The sequence below is a fragment of the Ursus maritimus genome, unplaced genomic scaffold, assembly GCF_017311325.1.
Source record: "Ursus maritimus isolate PB19 unplaced genomic scaffold, ASM1731132v1 scaffold_5, whole genome shotgun sequence".
NCBI classification, from domain to species: Eukaryota; Metazoa; Chordata; class Mammalia; order Carnivora; family Ursidae; genus Ursus; species Ursus maritimus.
The window spans coordinates 51,842,122-51,860,004 of NW_024426663.1; the positions used below are offsets into that span (position 1 = coordinate 51,842,122).

The following is a 17,883-nucleotide window of genomic DNA, read 5'->3' on the forward strand; positions in this document are numbered from 1 at the left end:
GGAATATTACAAAGACTTTTTAAAAACAATTGTTGCTTTAAATGTTGCAAAAATGAAAATTACTATAAATACTTCTCTTATGGAGCTGATCAATCTATTAATACGGCATTACAACCAAAACCTGAAATACTATTATGTTGTAAGGAGAAAACATTCGAGAAGGATTTAAGTGTCAGACAAATAACATTTACTCCAGATTCTAGCCTTAATCACCTTTAATTTATGTTAAATATGGCATTTTAAATGCCATAGTTTTTTCTACAAAGAGGACTTCCATTTAGAAGCCGGACTTTCTGACTTTCCTTCTTGTCAGTTCCTACAGCTGTCCCCTCCCTTACCCTCGTTCCTGGTTCTATGCTACTTTACACCAATGTTTTCATTTCTGGCCTTCCGTTCAGTGCACCACAACACTACCACAAATTCCTCCATCTCCTTCAATCTAGATCCCACCCACCCAGACTGACCCATCTCAGCTGGCTAACAGAGTGTGCCCAACGTCCACAGGCAAGTACCCGGGTGCATGCACAGGAGTCTGAAGGAGCAAGAGTAATATGGCATTATGATGGGATTGGCCAAGGCACAGACCAACCAAAGTCCTGCCACAAACCAGCCACTGTCCCTACAAGGCCCCTGGGGAAAAGGGGTGCGGAGAGAACAAAGCTAGGCAGAACAACACTTTGTTATTGGCTGGGGTTGGTCTCAAGCTCCGAGCAGGACTCCAGCAAGACTAGCTGGGCTATGAGCTCCCTACTAGGACGAGCTAAGCCTGAGAGCCACCCTTGAATATTCACTTCTGGGCCCAAATCTGAACCTCCCACAAGAGCCAGCTACCACCCTAACACACAGAAGAAGAGAAAAGCAAGACTAATGGAGTGGTGGACCCAATGCCCAGAATGGAGTAAATCTAGGCCACCTCCCCAGACCCTCTCCAACCAAGGGAGAGAAGGCGGCTGCACTTGAGGGAAAGAATGAGAATGACGAATGAATGAACGAACGAAGAGGCAGACAAAAGAACAAGACCACAACTGAAAAAAGGCCAGTCAATGAGGCCTTCTCTCAGGGGATATGGGCCTTACTCCAAATCATCTCTCAGCACAAGACTCTCTTCCAAGAGGACTTCCATCTAGAAGGGCACATGGGGCAAGGTTAGGTCGTATTTTTATCCCTCAAGTAGCAGAGTTAGGAGGACAGGAGAGAGAGAGGGGTCCTTTGGAGGGAAGAGTGTTAAGACCCTCAGTGTTCTGGCCACATGAAGGGAGACAGAAAGGCCCATCCAAGGTTATATGTGCCTTCTAGGGGCCTAAAAGCTCCACACACACCCCATTCTCACATCCTGCTCTGGATGTGGTGCCCATAGAGTACCCACCCTTCTTATGTCCACAGGTGGGGGCCAACTGTGAAGTCTCAAGAGCTGAGAGGGGCCTCAGACTCATTCTCCTTGAGGGCCATGTTGCATAACTGCCTGCGTTTCTAAACCTCGAGTTTCGACTATTGATTTGCTCCAAAGGCTAAATGAATACAAAGAACCTGGAAGGAACTCAGCCATCTGCCTTCTGTCTTCCTTCTTCCATGACATATTCTTCCAGCAAAACCAAAGCACTCAGTGATGCTTGGGAGGAGACAGCACGTATGATGGTAAGAGCCCAGGCTCTGGAGTCAGACCCCTGGGGTTCAAACACTGACTCTACCACTTACTAGCTGGTGACCTTCAGCAAGTCAGTCAAGCCATTAGAGTCTTAGATTTCTCATCTGTAAAACAGGGGAGAGCACTAGCAGGGACCTCACAGATTGGTGTGAAGATCAGATGACCATTCACATAAAATGTTGAGCAGAGTGCTGGGCACATAGTGAGTGCATGGTAATGCTGGCTGCCACGACGATGATGATGAGGTCACCCTATTAGTACTACTACTACTATTCATCATCATTATGATTACTCCAGCTTTACTCTGGTCTGCATGGCTTCCACAGGGCAATGAAATCTCAGCCTCCCTGCTTTCTGTTCCCTTTGCTTCTCTACAGGTGAGGACCCTGGTTTACCAAGGTGAATTCAAAGTCCTTCCTCGCACTGAGAAAGACTCACACAGTGCTTTGGGGGCCATGCTAAAAGAGAGGGGCACTGCTCGCTTCAAAGACCACAGATAGTTAACAGGCTGACTTCCCTGACAGTTGTTCTCATGAAAGGACATAACCCCAGAGTTCCTGATGAGCCATTCGAACCAAATGCCCAGCTCACCTCTTTCCCTCCCCNNCCCCACTACATTTTATGAATTTCTTTGAAGGAAAGAAAAAAAAAAAAACACCCATGGATTTGCTAAGCTTTCTTCTGGTTCATTTACTCGCATTCCTACCTCCAGTGAATACTCTGCTAGTTGTTACAGGGTTTAAGAAATGCTATAAGCAGAATTGGTAAAAATAGTAACAGAACAGAAATTTCTACCTTAAACAAATCATTCCAACAGATGGGACTTAAAGTATTTATTATCCCTCTCTGGTCTGGGACTTTTCAAACACGGCATTTCCAGCCGGCCAGACTGGGAGCTATTTGATAGTACCTCTCTTACCAATTACATACTAATTAAAAGACCTCGGTGTGGGCTGGAGGTAGCAGCTTTGCATATGGACTTTAATTACTGGGCTCGAGGTTTGCCAAGAAAACACAAAGGGCTTTTCTGGCTGGATGCAGAGGCTTAGAATGAACATATGGCCTGCGTGGGAGGGGAGGGTGAAGAGTGTCATCCTACACAGGAAGTGGAGTATTTCCCCCCTGTAATCTCCTGAAAGTAACTATGTACCAGGGTTAGACAAAATCCTTGGTCAGCCCAGGGAGCAAAGGGCAACCTGAGTGGGCAGTGAGCTGCCACCCTGGACACGTCACATTCAATCCGAGACATCTGTGGACTGGAATTCTTTCTTGCTTCCACCCCCGCTGGCCTTTTCTTGTTCCATTTTTTTTGGATCAGTATCTCAGGTTTCTTCCTGGGTTTCACTGAGCCTGGAATAGCCCCGTATTAATTTTGGGTTACCCAGAATGCATTCCCCATGTTCTGGTAACGCTGTCCCAAACTCCCCAGACCATAAGGCTCTAGCATGGGGGAGCATGTGGCCCAGTCCTGACCAATCAGCACAATTTAACCCCTTTGGCCACAATGTTTGGTTCAAGGATGGGCATTAGACCTAAACCGGTATATGATTTCCAGGATGTGCATGGAAGTTCATTCGGATAGACACATTCTCTACCCAGGTTTGGGACTGAAAGGTGATGACTTTGAAGCTGTGGCAGTCATCCTGCTGCCATAGGGAAGAAAAGATGTGAAAGTGGAGTCAACCGAGGGGAAGCAGAACTTCAAAAAGTAAGAGGGAAACTGGAACACTGTGACAGCATTTGAGGTCCTGGATTAAGCCATTCTGAATGCATCCACTCAACACTTCCCAGTGTTGTGAGCCAATACATTACTTTTATGTTGAAGTTGCCTTTGGTTACACTTTCGATCAATCTGGAACTGAAATAATACTATCTAACAGAAATAAGATTCTGGGGCAGGAAGTGAAAACAACAACTGCCCACCCTATAGGGATCCAGCCGGCAATGAACACACTTGCTATACACTCCATGGAGCCCCAGGGATCATGGCCCAGAATCAAAGAATTCTAGAGCTAGGAGAGACCTTGTAGACAAAGCATCCTGTTCAACCATCATTGCTGACTTTCTTTTTCTAAACAGGTATGCATCTGAAGGCTTAGGGGAAAAAAAGATGTCCCACAGTAAACAAGAAACAAACTCTTCTTCCCATTGGTGTCCCAATGTCATGTATGTAATTGTTCAATAAAACCTTTCTGAATGAACATTACCTGCCCAGTCACCAATAACCATTCCTTCTGCATGGCAAATAGCTCTTGCAATAAATTCCTTAATGGATTACGTACCCTTCCCACAACAACCACAATCTCAATCTCTCTCTTTCCTTTCTCCCATCCTACCTTCCTTCTCTCCTCCTTTGCTTGACACTAGCCTCTCATTTCTTCCTCTTCCCCATTCTGCCCCTTGAGTTGCTCAACACCTTTTCTTTACTTGTCAATTCAAAACTACATTGCTTACAGGCACTTAATAACCAACACAATGTCTGCTTCTCCATCCTTTACCTCTACCTCAAACCATGAGTTATCTACCAACCCTCACCCACCCTTCACCTTCCCCAAGTCCATTGACTGCGTTTAAAAACAGCTCCAAATTTTTACACCCTGCCCCCGGAACACACATATACACACAAACTAAAACCAACCCTTCACTACCGAGTTATCAACATCTTCATGACTCTCAAGAGATGTTTCTTCCTAGGATCAGATCTCACAGCCACCTGAAATATTTTTATATGGTTCAGGATGATACTGGAAAATAAATCTAATGGTCTATTTGTTATCAGCTCCTTATAAGACATGATCAGATATTTAAACTTTCTGAAACTAAGTTCCCCCATTTCTATGACAGATTAATACCATTTGCCAGTGTGTAATGTTAGCCACGTCCTGGTAACACACAGATGGAAAGCTTCACGTAAGCGTCAAACAGGTTATGACTCTCTGGAACCCGGTATACCATTGGCAGCCTTCAAGAAATACAATTATTATTTTTATACTCCTTTTAGAGTGTCTTAGGAACTTACAGGTCTTTAGAGAAAAAGCTGTGGGATTTTGGATGAGATTCACAAACACATTTGCTCTCTAGCCCAAGTGAAACCTTTTATTAAAACTCTGGACTGGGAAGGCAGAAAGTTAATTCAGGATATAAAGTAAACAGGTGATACCTTGAATTTATGCAGGCCCCTGTTGGCAAAAATCTGCAACTGCTCTCGTGTGTCATTTGATCATCAGTGTCTTCTTTCACTGGAAGTTTTCCTGGGGCAAGAAATACAAATCAAAAAGAATTTAAAGACACTTACTATGGATACCAAATCTAGGCTTTTGTTCTTCCTAGCACTGTTAACATAACTCTATTTAGATAATTTCCCTTCAAATCTTTCTTCTTAATCCAGCTTCAAAATTGTAATTCACTGTGGGGACTGGAAACCTTTGCCAGCCTGACTTGTCGAGCATCCTAGGGGACAAAGCTGTGCACCATCTCACGTGCCCTCAAGGGCTTCCTTCCTCCATTTTCCTCCAGGCCAGCGTCCCACCCACCCTGGTTGCCACTCTGCTACCAGAGGCATGGAGACTGCTTCCAGAGAAGTCACCAAGGGACCAACGGACTAAAAAGTAGGGGACTGAGTTCTCACTGGAGTGAATTTTACCAATGGAAAACAGGTGTCCGAGCAGTGTGGGGAAAGGGCCAGACCCCTCTATTTCCTTCCCCCTCCAAGTATGCAGAGGTGTGATTCCTCCTGCAAACTATCTGGAGCAACCCCACACGCTGAGGGACCGCTTGAATCTTCATGGCTTATTTTGAAATGATAGCCAACACACACAAAAAAATCAATGTACTACTTTCCTACTTCCCCCTCACCATCCTGGGATTTTATCACCCTGATTAAGTACTAGCACCACAGCTCTTCCTCAGATCCTGCTTTCTGGAGAGCCAGGCTAAGATGTTCGTTTTCTCTATTCCAGCTTTTCTCAGGGTATGATTTGCAGACTACCTGCATCAGAATCTTTGGGGTGCCTGCTAAAAAGGCAGATTTCTGGCCAACCCTGGAAATTCAGACTCCGTCGGTCTGGGATATGTACTAGCCATCTGCAGTACGGAGCTGCACAGGTGATTCTTTAACACTCTAAAATGTGATGGCCACTGGTCCAAGTTTCTCCAATGCCCCCCACCTCTGCACAGAGGATTTTATGGTCGCTCAGGCCAAAACTCTTGGGTTCTTTCCCTTTCTCCCACATTCTTGTTGACTCATACTGGTATCCGTGAAAACAATATCCCTTGCATCTGATCTTTTTTTTTTTTTTTTTTTGGTTGAAGTATACCTGACACACAGTGTTACCCGTTAGTTCCAGGTTTATGAGATAGTGATTCTAGTGATTTGACACCTCTCTATGTTATGCTATGCTCACTGCAAGTTAGCTACCATCTGTCACCATACAACGCTCCTCCCCTATGCTGTACCTTTCATCTCCGTGACTTTCTTATTCCCTAACTGGAAGCCTGCACCTCCCCCTCTCTGTCATCTCTTTTGCCCATCCCCCCGCCCCACTCCCCTCTGGCAAATACCAATCTGTTCTCTGCTCCTGTCCATGTTATCAAGGTGTATGGAGAAGAAAAACAGTGGCACTCGTCAGCCTCTCTGGCCCAGACAGAGTTCCGTTTGGCAGAATTCTAGAGTTGGTTTCTTTATATTCTAGTTGCCCTTCTTTTTTAAAAAAAAAATTTTTTTTTGACAGAGATAGAGGCAGCCAGCGAGAGAGGGAACACAAGCAGGGGGAGGGGGAGTGGGAGAGGGAGAAGCAGGCTCCTAGCGCAGAAGCCTGATGTGGGGCTCGATCCCATAACGCCGGGATCACGCCCTGAGCCGAAGACAGACGCTTAACCGCTGTGCCACCCAGGCGCCCCTCTAGTTGCCCTTCTAAACCTTAGCTTTTTCTCTGTGCCCCAGGGCCAACAAATCTGCTCATGGTCCCTCAGTACTATCCTTCACAGCCTGGGGGGTGGGGTTCCCCTTGTTACCATGTCTCCTCTCTCTTGCCGTTATTCTCTGTGTGTCTATCTTGTTTTTCAGAAGCTGTTCAGTCAGCATTCAGTTCTTCTTCAGGAGGAAGTGCTCTACAAATAGGTGTAGATTTGGTGTGTGCCTGGAGGAGGTGGGTTCAGGGTCCTCCTATGTCATCATCTCGAACTGGAACTTTTCTCTTTTCCTACCCCATTCCCCCACCCCCCCATTGGGCTCATCTCCTTTCTCCTGGAATGTTCATTAAATCTTCCTCAACGTTCTCCCCACCTTCCTTCTTCTAAACGGGGATGAAAGCGGGAGATAAGGCTGCATATTTCACTGAGCACATGGAACAGTCCAATACAAAAAGTGGACACTCAGGTTCTGTTAGACATATTTGGCATCCCTGAGGTGGTGGATCCTCCCTGAGACAGAACCATGCCTCTGCTGGGGTAGTGCTTCCTGCCTGTGTGTGGTGTTTAATTCTTCCAACATGGCTACACTCACTTTGCTCATCACAACATGTCCTGTGAAGACCACATGACCTGGGCCAGTCCATCTATTTCCACAGATTCCCATATCCAATAGGGCACAATGTACATAGTGGGTGCTTTACCCAAGTCAGTGGCAGTGGGGCTAACAAGAATGTAAAATTCACTGCTTTTGTTTCTTTTTCTCCCTTTCAATTCTCCCATACCTCTCAATTACTCAATTCCCTCTCCTAACTTGGTAAACACTCCTACCACAGCTCGAGCACTCTCCTCTGCTCCCTTTGGCATGGCTTTGGCCAAAATCCATTTGACTGCACCTGTGTTCTATTTATTTCCTTCTTCACATGTCTATTCTTTCTGGCTTGAGAAACTGACCAAAAATGTCGTTATTGTAAGGACACAAGTTGTATTGCTTAACTGGTATAATTACAGCTAATATTTGTTGAGCATTTACCATGAACAAACCCTCTTCCAGGCACTTCCTTATTTAGTCTTTTCAGCCCTAGTATGTAGGTACTATTTTTGACCCACCTTCCTAGATGAGGAAACTGAGGCTCAGAGAGGTTGTGACTTGTCCATAGAAAGTGCTAGAGCTTACCTGATCACAAGATCTAGGCTCTTAACCCTTCTGGTACCTTCTTGCAGTGCTACCTGATGATGCACAGCAAGTTTCTCCAATGCAGCTACCTGGTATAAACTCCCCATGCTGAACAACTGTCCCTGAGTCCACATTCATGGCTGATGCAAGTCAACCCACCCTGACAGCAGGTTACCAGCTTCACAGTCCTGGTCCTCGATCAAACCTTTGATTTTTGTAGATCTAATTTTGCAGTTCCATTTGCCACATGGTTCTCCCACATCAAGCAGACATCTCATTTCTGAATAACACAGAGTCTTCATGTTTGGCTTGCCTTATAAGCATTCTTGCCACATCAAGCCATAAGCTCATTTCCCCCCAATATTTCTTCCACAAACGTCATCCACTCCATCCCCCCTAAAACCCTGCATCATAGTCTTTCATCCCAGCATCTGAACCACTACAGAAATGTGTCTCAGAGCCATCTTCAGTGACTCACAATCCCCACAACAGATTCTCTGTGGGCACTTGACAGTTTCTCCTTTGAAATCGCCTTCCAAAGACTAATTAGCCCTCAATCTCCCAGGGAACAGTTCTCTCTTCTCTGTCACTCTGTGTGGATTCTCTATTTCCTTCTCTTGCATCTGTCTCTGTCCTTCTGAGCCTTTAAAACCGACTAAGATCTGGGCCAAGGGAAGAGGTTAGTTACTTGCCTTTAGCTTGCCACTTGCTTCATGAAGGCACGGGGCTAGCCCCTATTTTTAACAGGCTGAGGCATCTCATGATGGCACTGTTCCCCTTCTTGGACCTTCAGGTGATGGCAGCTGCCACACACCCCAAACTTAATTTAACTTTTAATTTTAAGCTTGTCTTTCCAGCTATCAAGCTCTCCCCAAGCCATCTCACTCTCCCCAGTATGCACATCTGGAACCACTCACAAAGTGGTGGTTGAAATTTCCACTAATTCAAATGGAATGCTAGGGATGGAGGCCACTGGGAGGCCCTCAGCTTCCCCCAGGTCCCAGGAAAGTAGTTCTACTCTAAGAAATGCATGAGTCAATAAACATCCTAGAGCGTGCCCACTGGGAGGAGAACCCTGAACCAGGGGCACTGGGGCAGCCCAGCTCTGTATGTGGTAGCCCTAAGGCATGCCAGGACATCACGGACAGGGCTAAAGACGGAACAGTGTCCCCCCAACAGCCATATGTGAAACCCTATCCCAGTGTGACTTTATCTAGAGGGTCTTAGGAGGTTAAGTGAGGTGAGACCATAAAGGTGAGGCCCTACTCCAACAGGACTATGGCCTTGTAAGAAGAGAAAGAGATCTCCCACTACCTTCTCTCCTCACCATTTGAGGACATGAGCAGAAGGTGGTATCTACAAGCCAGGAGGAGAACACCCACCAGAATCCAGTCATGCTGCCACCTTGATCTTGCCCAGCCTTCAGAACTCTAAAAAATAAATTTCTGTTGTTTAGGCCACCCAGCCTATGGTGTTGTATGATGGTGTTAACATAGACAACCAGTTCTTATGTCTGTGTCCAATTAATGTGGTTCAAGGGAAAACCAGGAACTCAGAGCCTTTGCTCTCCTCATCTGCGTAGCCACTCTGCCCAGGAAGGGTTCAGAAATCATGGAGGGCAGCAAGAAAACCAGGGAGAAACACACTGAAAACAGATTCATTCATCCGTCGATAAGCATTTATGGACTGGCTATTGTGTACAATTACAAATACTTCCAAACAGAATATATTCACATTTGTTTATAAACACATGGAAGAAACATGTGGAAAGATAGGCACTAAATGGATAAGGGTCATCTTTGGGGTAGAGAATAGGAGCAGGGAAGGGAGAAAATGGGTGAGGACGATGAAGAGGGACTTTTAATGATGTAAAACTGTTTTAATGTGTTCACCTATAAAACAGAAACACATACACGCTTGCAAATATCTGCTGAATGAGAAAAGGCAGGAGGCAAGGCACACTGAATCTGGCTTTCCTGTTGAAGAGGCAATCCTACTCCCCCAGGCCTTTTTATTCTGGGACCTGGGAATGTAATCATTTTGAAGGCACCGAGAGTTTGCCTATCCTGTTAACGGCTGTATCCCCAGCACCTAGCAAGGCTCCTGGCGCAGAGTATAAGCTCATTCACTCACTGGCTTGGATGCATGAATGAATGCATGAATGAATGAATAGGGGAAGGGGGCCCAGAGGCTAATAGGAAAGTTCTGTGGGAATGTCTATCCCAGGCTAGGAGATTTAGTTGAAGCCTCAGGAAATAAATCTGAGAGAGTTTCTGGGGAATTTTTATGACTTAGAAGTTGAGATGGTTCAAAGGACTTTGGGTGGCACATGCCTCAAGAGAAGGGCCAGAGGGACCAGAGCTCTGGAACTAGGGTCTAAGGTTCCAGCACTTGCAAAGGACACTAATGTCCCCAACAAAAGAGTATGCCTCCTCTTCTACCAGAAAACCAGTGCCCACCAGATCCCACGCAGTCCTTGTAGAAACCCTGCCCTCCCCAAATATGTGGGAGTCTGGAATAGAAATGTCTTGTTGCGGGGCGCCTGGGTGCCACAGCGGTTAAGCGTCTGCCTTCGGCTCAGGGCGTGATCCCGGCGTTATGGGATCGAGCCCCACATCAGGCTCCTCCACTATGAGCCTGCTTCTTCCTTTCCCACTCCCCCTGCTTGTGTTCCCTCTCTCGCTGGCTGTCTCTATCTCTGTCGAATAAATAAATAAAATCTTTAAAAAAAAAAAAGAAAGAAATGTCTTGTTGCAACGCCATAGTGAGACTGAGCATGAGAGGAAGGTTAAGAGCACAGGTTCTGGCCCCATCACTTAAATGAGTCTGTTTACTTCTCTGTGCTCTGGTGTCCCCACCTGTCAAAGTACCTTCTCTATGTACACTCAGACCTAGGAAAGAGGAGAGGAGTTTAATGAAATGTGGACTGATTTGAAGATAGCCAAATAAAACCATTCATGCAGAGTTCATCATTCTAACTCCTAGAAATAAGATGCATTAAGAACTACATTTGATGCATCGTTGTGACGGTCTTCATATGGGTCACCCTGGCTAGACTAAATGACAATGTCAGGGCAGAGCTATTTTGTAGCATACATACCCTTCTACCAGCTAGTCAATCAAACACTAAAGCAGGTGCTTCTCCGAAGGGATTTTACAGATGTGTTTAAAGGCTTTCATCAGTTGACATCAAACCAGGAAGATTATCTTCGGTGGGTCTAACGTAACCAGGTGAGTCTTTAAAAGAAACTAAGCTTTTCCTGGCAAAAGAGACTCCAACAGCAGCCGGATCTATAAATGCTTTCCCTCTGCTGGACTTCTCTTCTTCACTGCCTGGGGACAACAGCTCCCGCCATGCCCATGGGTTCCAGCTGGCTTGTGATCTTCCCTTGCCGATAGGTTGCCCTACAGATTTTGGGCTCACTTAGCCAACTTCCATAGTTATGTAAGTCAGTTCCTTGTAATATATATTTTAAAAGATACCCTCCACTGGTTTTGCTTCTCTGGTTGAATCTTGACTGATAGAATCATTTCTCAGGAGGGCTAACTAGGGGTGCCATGAAGTCACTTTCTCTTTTCCAGATCAAGCACTATTAAGGATCAAGGGGCTGAATGTGAGCACCAGAACACAGTCATTTCTCATTATTCATAAGGCTTTTGTTCCATCAAGTTGCCACAAATACTGAATTTGTAAATACTGAACCAGAGTTCCTAGGCAGAAATACAGGGTTAGGTCCTGCGAGCCACTGGCCACAACACTTTCATCGACTCATCAATGCCTAACTAACTTTGTTTTATGTGTATTTCTATTCAAAGACCTTATTTAATATACATTGTTGATTCATTCACATTGAACCCTGGTTAGGAGCACTGTAAATGAAGCCTAAAGGAAGCTTATCTGACATAGGTATCTTCTCCCTAAGGCACATCACAGCCTTCATGCACTTAGGAACACTGAACAGCCCTTCAGCACTATACCTGGGGGCCATTTCAAATAGTGAAATCACTAACAAAAAGCACAGAAAACCTGTCACAAGACAAACACTGAGAAGGACACTAGCTTACAGCACAGGGCTGACACTAGAAGGCAGAGCGTCACTTTCATCCCCCTCAGCTAGGAAAGTGCACATCACGGGGCTCACACTCAAGCCTCTCAGAGCACATCCACACATGGCCACAAAGGCATCACTGGTACTGATTTTCAGGTTACAAATGAATTTTAGCAAGTAAGCAAAATTCCAACTATAGAATCTGTGAATAATGAGGATCAACAGTATTTTGTAATCTCTCTTCTTTTCAAACACTTCAAGTTTCTTTTCGCTCCCATCCAAGGCATGACTTTTGTGGGTTTGAATCTGCCCCCATCTACCTCCCTTACTCTCCTGCTTCGTCTTCATCCTTAGGCCTTAGAAACCATGCTGGACGCTGGATGCTGGACACCATCTGCTTTCTGCCCTGAGGACGTCAGAACAAGGCAAGAGCCAACGGAACCTGGGGGAAAGTGCAAGCAACACCAGAAGAGGCAGACCCTTGCTTGGCAAATGCCAGAGGGCTAGGGGTGGAGAAGACCAAGCCGAAGCTGACTCTCTGATTTGAAGTAACACCACTCTAGTAAGTCCTGAGGAACTGTGAGATTCCGAGTAAGATGATGTAGGTATCTGAAGGAAGGTAATGAGTCCTTTCTGGGATCCATTAAGTCTAAAGCGCCCACAACGTCCAGATGGTATATATATATATCAATCGGCGCTCGCAGTTGCAGAGACGAGAAAGCAATTCTGGCAAATTCAAGCAGACAAAGAACTTACTAAAGGGTATCTGACAAGTCACAGAATTTCTTTAACAGCCAGAGAACAAAGGTCACAACCTCTGCAGCCAGGAGCAAGCACCAAATTCATTCTGGACCTAGTCCAGTGAGGAAGCCCTTGTTGATACCATTGGAAACAGACACTGCAGTTCACAGTTCTGCCCCAGGCCTCTGCTTCTAGAACATGGCTGCTGCCCCAAAAAGCCAGGATATGTCCACCACCATTCTCACAAGGATGGATTCTGCACAGGCCCTGCTTCTGATCTGAATCAGGCCACAGGCCTGTGCTCTAGCTGCCAGGTTGGGGATGGGGTTGGGGATGAGCCTCTGCCACTGGCCGTCTCTGGAGTGTGAAATGGGTCCTGCCTCGTAAGGCAGGAGATGCCCAACACAGAGGAATGATGTTCAGATGTCAGGAAGACCAACAGAGGAACAAATGTCTGCAATAATATATTCAGTAGGGTTAGAAATAGGACTGGTAATAACAGCTCCTACTTTTAAGCACTTACCATGTGTCAAGCACCACGTAAAATGGTTAACAAGCATTTAGAGTTTAAACTATGCAAAAAGTATAAGGTGAGCATAGAGAAGAGATTGAGGGAGGGCAGAGCAATTTACAAGGGCAGCGAACCATGCTGGTTTGCCCAGGACTGAGGGGTTTCCTAATAAGCAGGATTTTCAGTACTAACACCAGGAAAATCTCAGGCTAAACAGGGCAGTTGGTCAGTCTAGTCACATCAGCCTGACCTGGACCCCAAATCTGGCTTTTACAACAGGGAAAAGTGGCTTAACTTCTGGTAACCTCAATTTCCTCATTTATAAAATGGATATAAAAAAATATCTCCCTCATAGAACTGCTGTGGAGAATTAGAGATGATATGTATGAAGTACTTGGCACATCACCAGGTATATAATAAGAGGACCAAAAAATGTTAGAAATTATTCTTGTAAATTCCCAGAAAACTTGCGTTTCCCCACATCAAAACAAACGGTCGAAATGAGTCTTCTCCCTGGGCCTGAACAACTCCACTCTGTACTCTAGATGCCTAAGCATTTATTGCATCCCTATCCAGATGGTGGCTAAAGTTTGGGGAGGATGGAAGAAATTAGCACGACCAGCTAACCTAATTCTTAAGGCAGGAAAAAGAGGCAGAGGCAGCAAAGAAGAACAGAATAAACAGATCACAGATGAAGAAGACATTGTGGAAGTAGAATAATTATAAAAAGTCAGGATGGGCAAGTCAGATGCAATACTGCAGGCAAACCAGAAGATTAGAAACACAGTCCGTGGTGCAACCAGGGAAAATGGAAAGACCTCCTAATACACGGGGCATTGGGTAGGTACTAAGCCCACGTTAGTCTCACACAGATATTGGCCAACTTTTTCTTAAAGGATCAGACACTACGTATTTTAGCTCTATAACCTTACAGCCTCTGCCACAACTACTCAATTCTGCAGCTGGAACACAAAAGCAGCCACTGACAATATGTAAACAAATGTGTGTGGCTATGTTCCAATAAGATTTTGTTTCCCAAAACAGGCCGCTGGCCTGTGGGCCACAGTTTGCCAACCCCTGGCTTACACTAAAGCCAGTCTTCTGGACTCACCCTTAAAAAGCTGATAAACAAGCCTCAAAAGAATCAGACTAATTCCAAGGACCTTAACTGCATCCCAGAGCAACGAAGCCCAACAATATACAGGCATGCAAAGAACTCCAACACTCAACAATATAAAATACACAGTATCTGGAATCCAATCAAAAATTAGTAGTCATGCAAAGAAGTGAAAATATGCCCCATAATGAGGAAGGGGGGAAAAATCAATCACAAGGAATGTCACAGATGATACGTGAAAGCATACAAAAACATTAAAACATTATTATAATCAGGTAAGTTCCAGAAAGTTAAAGGAAAGCACAAGCATGTTAAGAAGAAACATCGAAGACAGAAAAAGTTGTAAGTCTAACTTAAAGACGAAAAATACAATGTCTGAGATGTGAAATAAACTAGATGGAATTAAGGAGCAGTTTGGACATTGTAGGGAAAAAATTAATGAATGTAAAGACATAGCAATATAAGCCATCCAAAATGAAATACTGACAGGAAAAAAAAACACTAGAAAAAAAATGAACAGAGCATCAGTGAGATGTCTAACAACATAAAGCAGACAAATATGCTTGTAATTGGAGTCCAGGAAAAAAGAAGACAGGTCTGGGGAGGTATAAAAATATATTTGAAGAGGGGCAACTGGCTGGCTCAGTTGGTAGAACATGCAACTCTTGATCTCAGGGTCATGAGTTCAAGCCCCACATTGGGTGTGGAGCCTACTTAAAAATATATATATTTTTTTTTTTGAAGAAATAATGGCTTAGAGATTTCCAAATTTGATGAAACCTCTAAACCTACAGATGCAATAACCTCAGGAAATCTCAAACAGAAGGCATAGCAGAATCACATTGCTTATAGCCAGAGGAAAAAGGCAAAAAGGAATAAAGATTGATGGCAGATTTCATGTCAGAACAATGCAATCCAGAAGACAGTAATACCTCTAAAGTGCTAAATGAAAACAGAACTCTTAACCCAGAATTGTATACCCCACAAAAATGTTTTACAAAAGCAAAGGTGAAATAAAGACACTTTTGAACACAGAATGAAAAAAATCATCGTAAACGGACCTCTACTGTGAGAAATGTTAAAGCAAGTCTTTCAGGCCAAAGGTTAATGATAGCAAATGGAAATTTGAGGTCTACACAAAGGAACAAAGAACACCAGACATAAAATGTATGTGGGTAAATATACTTTCTTCTTACTTTAAAAAAATCTCTCAGGGCACCTAGGTGGCTCAGCCAGTTAAGCATCTGCCTTGGCTCAGGTCATGACCCCAAAATCCTGGGATAGAGCCCTGCTAAGCAGGGAGTCTGCTTCTCCTCCCTCTGTCCTTCCCAACCGCTCATGCTCTCTCTCTGTCTCTCTCTCTTCACTCTCTCTCTCTCAAACAAAATCTTTAAAAAGAAATCTCTCATATGTGGAATTTACATATGAGATCTACAACAAAACAATCAAGCAAAGGGACAAAAAAGAGAGAGAAGCAAACCAAGAAACAGACTCTTAACTATAGAGAACAAACTGATGGTTACCAGACTGGAGGTGGGGGGGAGGGTAGGGGGTTAAATAGGTGATGGAGATTAAGGAGCACACTTGTCATGATGAACACCGGGTGGTGTACAGAAGTGCTGAATCACTAAATTGTACACCTGAAACTAATGTAACGCTGTATGTTAACTAACTGGAATTTAAATAAAAACTTTAAAAAAAAACTCTTTAAAAGAGAAGTGAGTTCAAAGGAAAAATATCAAGAATGCTTTGAGGGGTTCATAGCACATGGAGAAACAAATGAGTAACAACAGCACAAAGAAGGAGGGAAGAGAGGACGGGGTGGAAATAAACTTTCCTAAGATTCTTACACTAAACATGTATTACTTGAAGAAAGACTGTGGTAAGTTAAAGGCATATACAATAAAACCCTACAGGTACTTCTAACGAAATAAAAAAAGATACAGCTGATTAAGCCAGTAAAGGAGATAAAAAGGGAATTATATTGACTGCAAATAGGCACAAGGGATCCTTCTGTGGTGTCAGAATATTCTAAAACTAGATTGTGGTAATGGTTGCACAACTCTAAATTTTCTAAAAATCTGGGACACCTGACTGAGCAGGGCACTGAGCAGTCAGTGGAGCATTGGACCCTTGATCTCCAGGTCATGAGGTCAAGCCCTGCCTTGGGCTCCATGCTGGGTGTGGAGCCTACTTTAAAAAGGGGAAAAAACAGGGGGGAGGGGCACTCGGATGGCTCAGTCGGTTAAGCTTCTCCCCTCTGCTCAGGTCATGATCCCAGGGTCCTGAGATCAAGGCCTGCATCGGCACTCTGCTCAGTGGGGAGCCTGGTTTTCCTTCTCCCTCTGCCTGCTGCTTTCCTTGCTTGTGCTCACACTCTCTCTCTCTCAAATACATGAATAAATTCCTTTAAAAAAGAAAAAAGAAAAAAAGACTGATATTAGCAAGTGTTGACAAAGAAGTGGGAGCAACTGGAAGTCTCATACTTTGCTAATGGGGATGCAAAATCGTACAGCCACTTCACAAAACAGTTGGCAGTGTCTTATAAAACTAAGCATACACTTAGCAGATGACCCAGGAATCCTACTCCTTTATATTTACCCAAGAGAAATCAAAAGATATATCTATATAAACTTTTACATGTCAATTCTCATAGCAGCTTTAGCCTTCATAGCCAAATATTAGAGACCACATAAATGCCCATCAATAGGTAAATGAATAAACACACTGTGGTAGAGTCATACAATGAGTAACTACTTAGTCATTAAAATGAATGAACTACTGGGGCACCTGCCTGGCTCGGTCAGAGAAGCATGTGACTCTTGATCTTGGGGTAAGTCTGAGCCCCACATTGGGTGCAGAGATGACTAACAAAATAAATAAATACTTTTTTAAATTTGAAAATAAAAATAAATAAATAAAATGAATGAACTGCCAACACTTGGAGCAGCATGGCTGAATCTCAAAAGCATCCAGATAAATATAAAAAACCAGACATACAGAAAATGACCAACTATGCAATTTAACTTGTATGAAACTCTAGAAAGCGCAAAATTCTAGTAATAAAAAGCAGGTCAGTGGTTGCCAGAGTCAGGGTGCAGGGAAAGAATAAAATAAGAAAGAGGAACAGGGGATCTTTCTGGGGTGGTATAAATGTTTTGTATTATGACTGGGATAGTGGTTGGAAGACTTTATACACTTGTCTAAACTCATTGAATTTAGATGAACTGTACACTTAAAACTGGTTTTATTTACTGTATTATACCTCAATAGAGCTGGCAACAAAATAAAATAAAATACATTGCCATCAATAATGAGACCAAAGCATGCAGGAGACTATCCTCTTAGGGAAAATATTTGAAATTTTATATTTAAATCACCTTTTAAATCATTTGTTTTGATTTCTATTTCACAGTATATATATTTGCATACTAGCATATGTATCTAATTCATAAATGAATATTCATACATTGAGACACCTACTCAATTTTTTTTTCATTGATGGAGATTAACCATTTGAAACATTTGGGGAGGGGCACCTGGGTGGCTTAGTCAGTTAAGCACCCAACTCTCGATCTCAGCTCAGGTCTTGATCTCAGGGTCATGAGTTCAATCCCCATGTTGAGCTCCAAACTGCGTGTGGAGCCTACTTAAAAAATAAAAATTAAAAAAATAAAATAAATAATAAAACGTTTGGAGACCTTTGAGTTGTTTCAAGCCTAGAAGGACAATTTC

The 17,883-nt window shown here is 43.9% G+C and overlaps 1 long non-coding RNA gene across 1 annotated transcript in view; it reads right to left on the reverse strand.

Annotated features, from left to right (window-relative positions):
- LOC103663711 overlaps window positions 1–17,883 on the reverse strand; it is a 332,830-nt gene that overhangs the window by 265,202 nt on the left and 49,745 nt on the right. The window contains exon 2 of the long non-coding RNA XR_005832503.1: window positions 4,806–4,896. This is a non-coding gene — a long non-coding RNA (uncharacterized LOC103663711). The remainder of the gene's footprint in view (window positions 1–4,805; window positions 4,897–17,883) is intronic.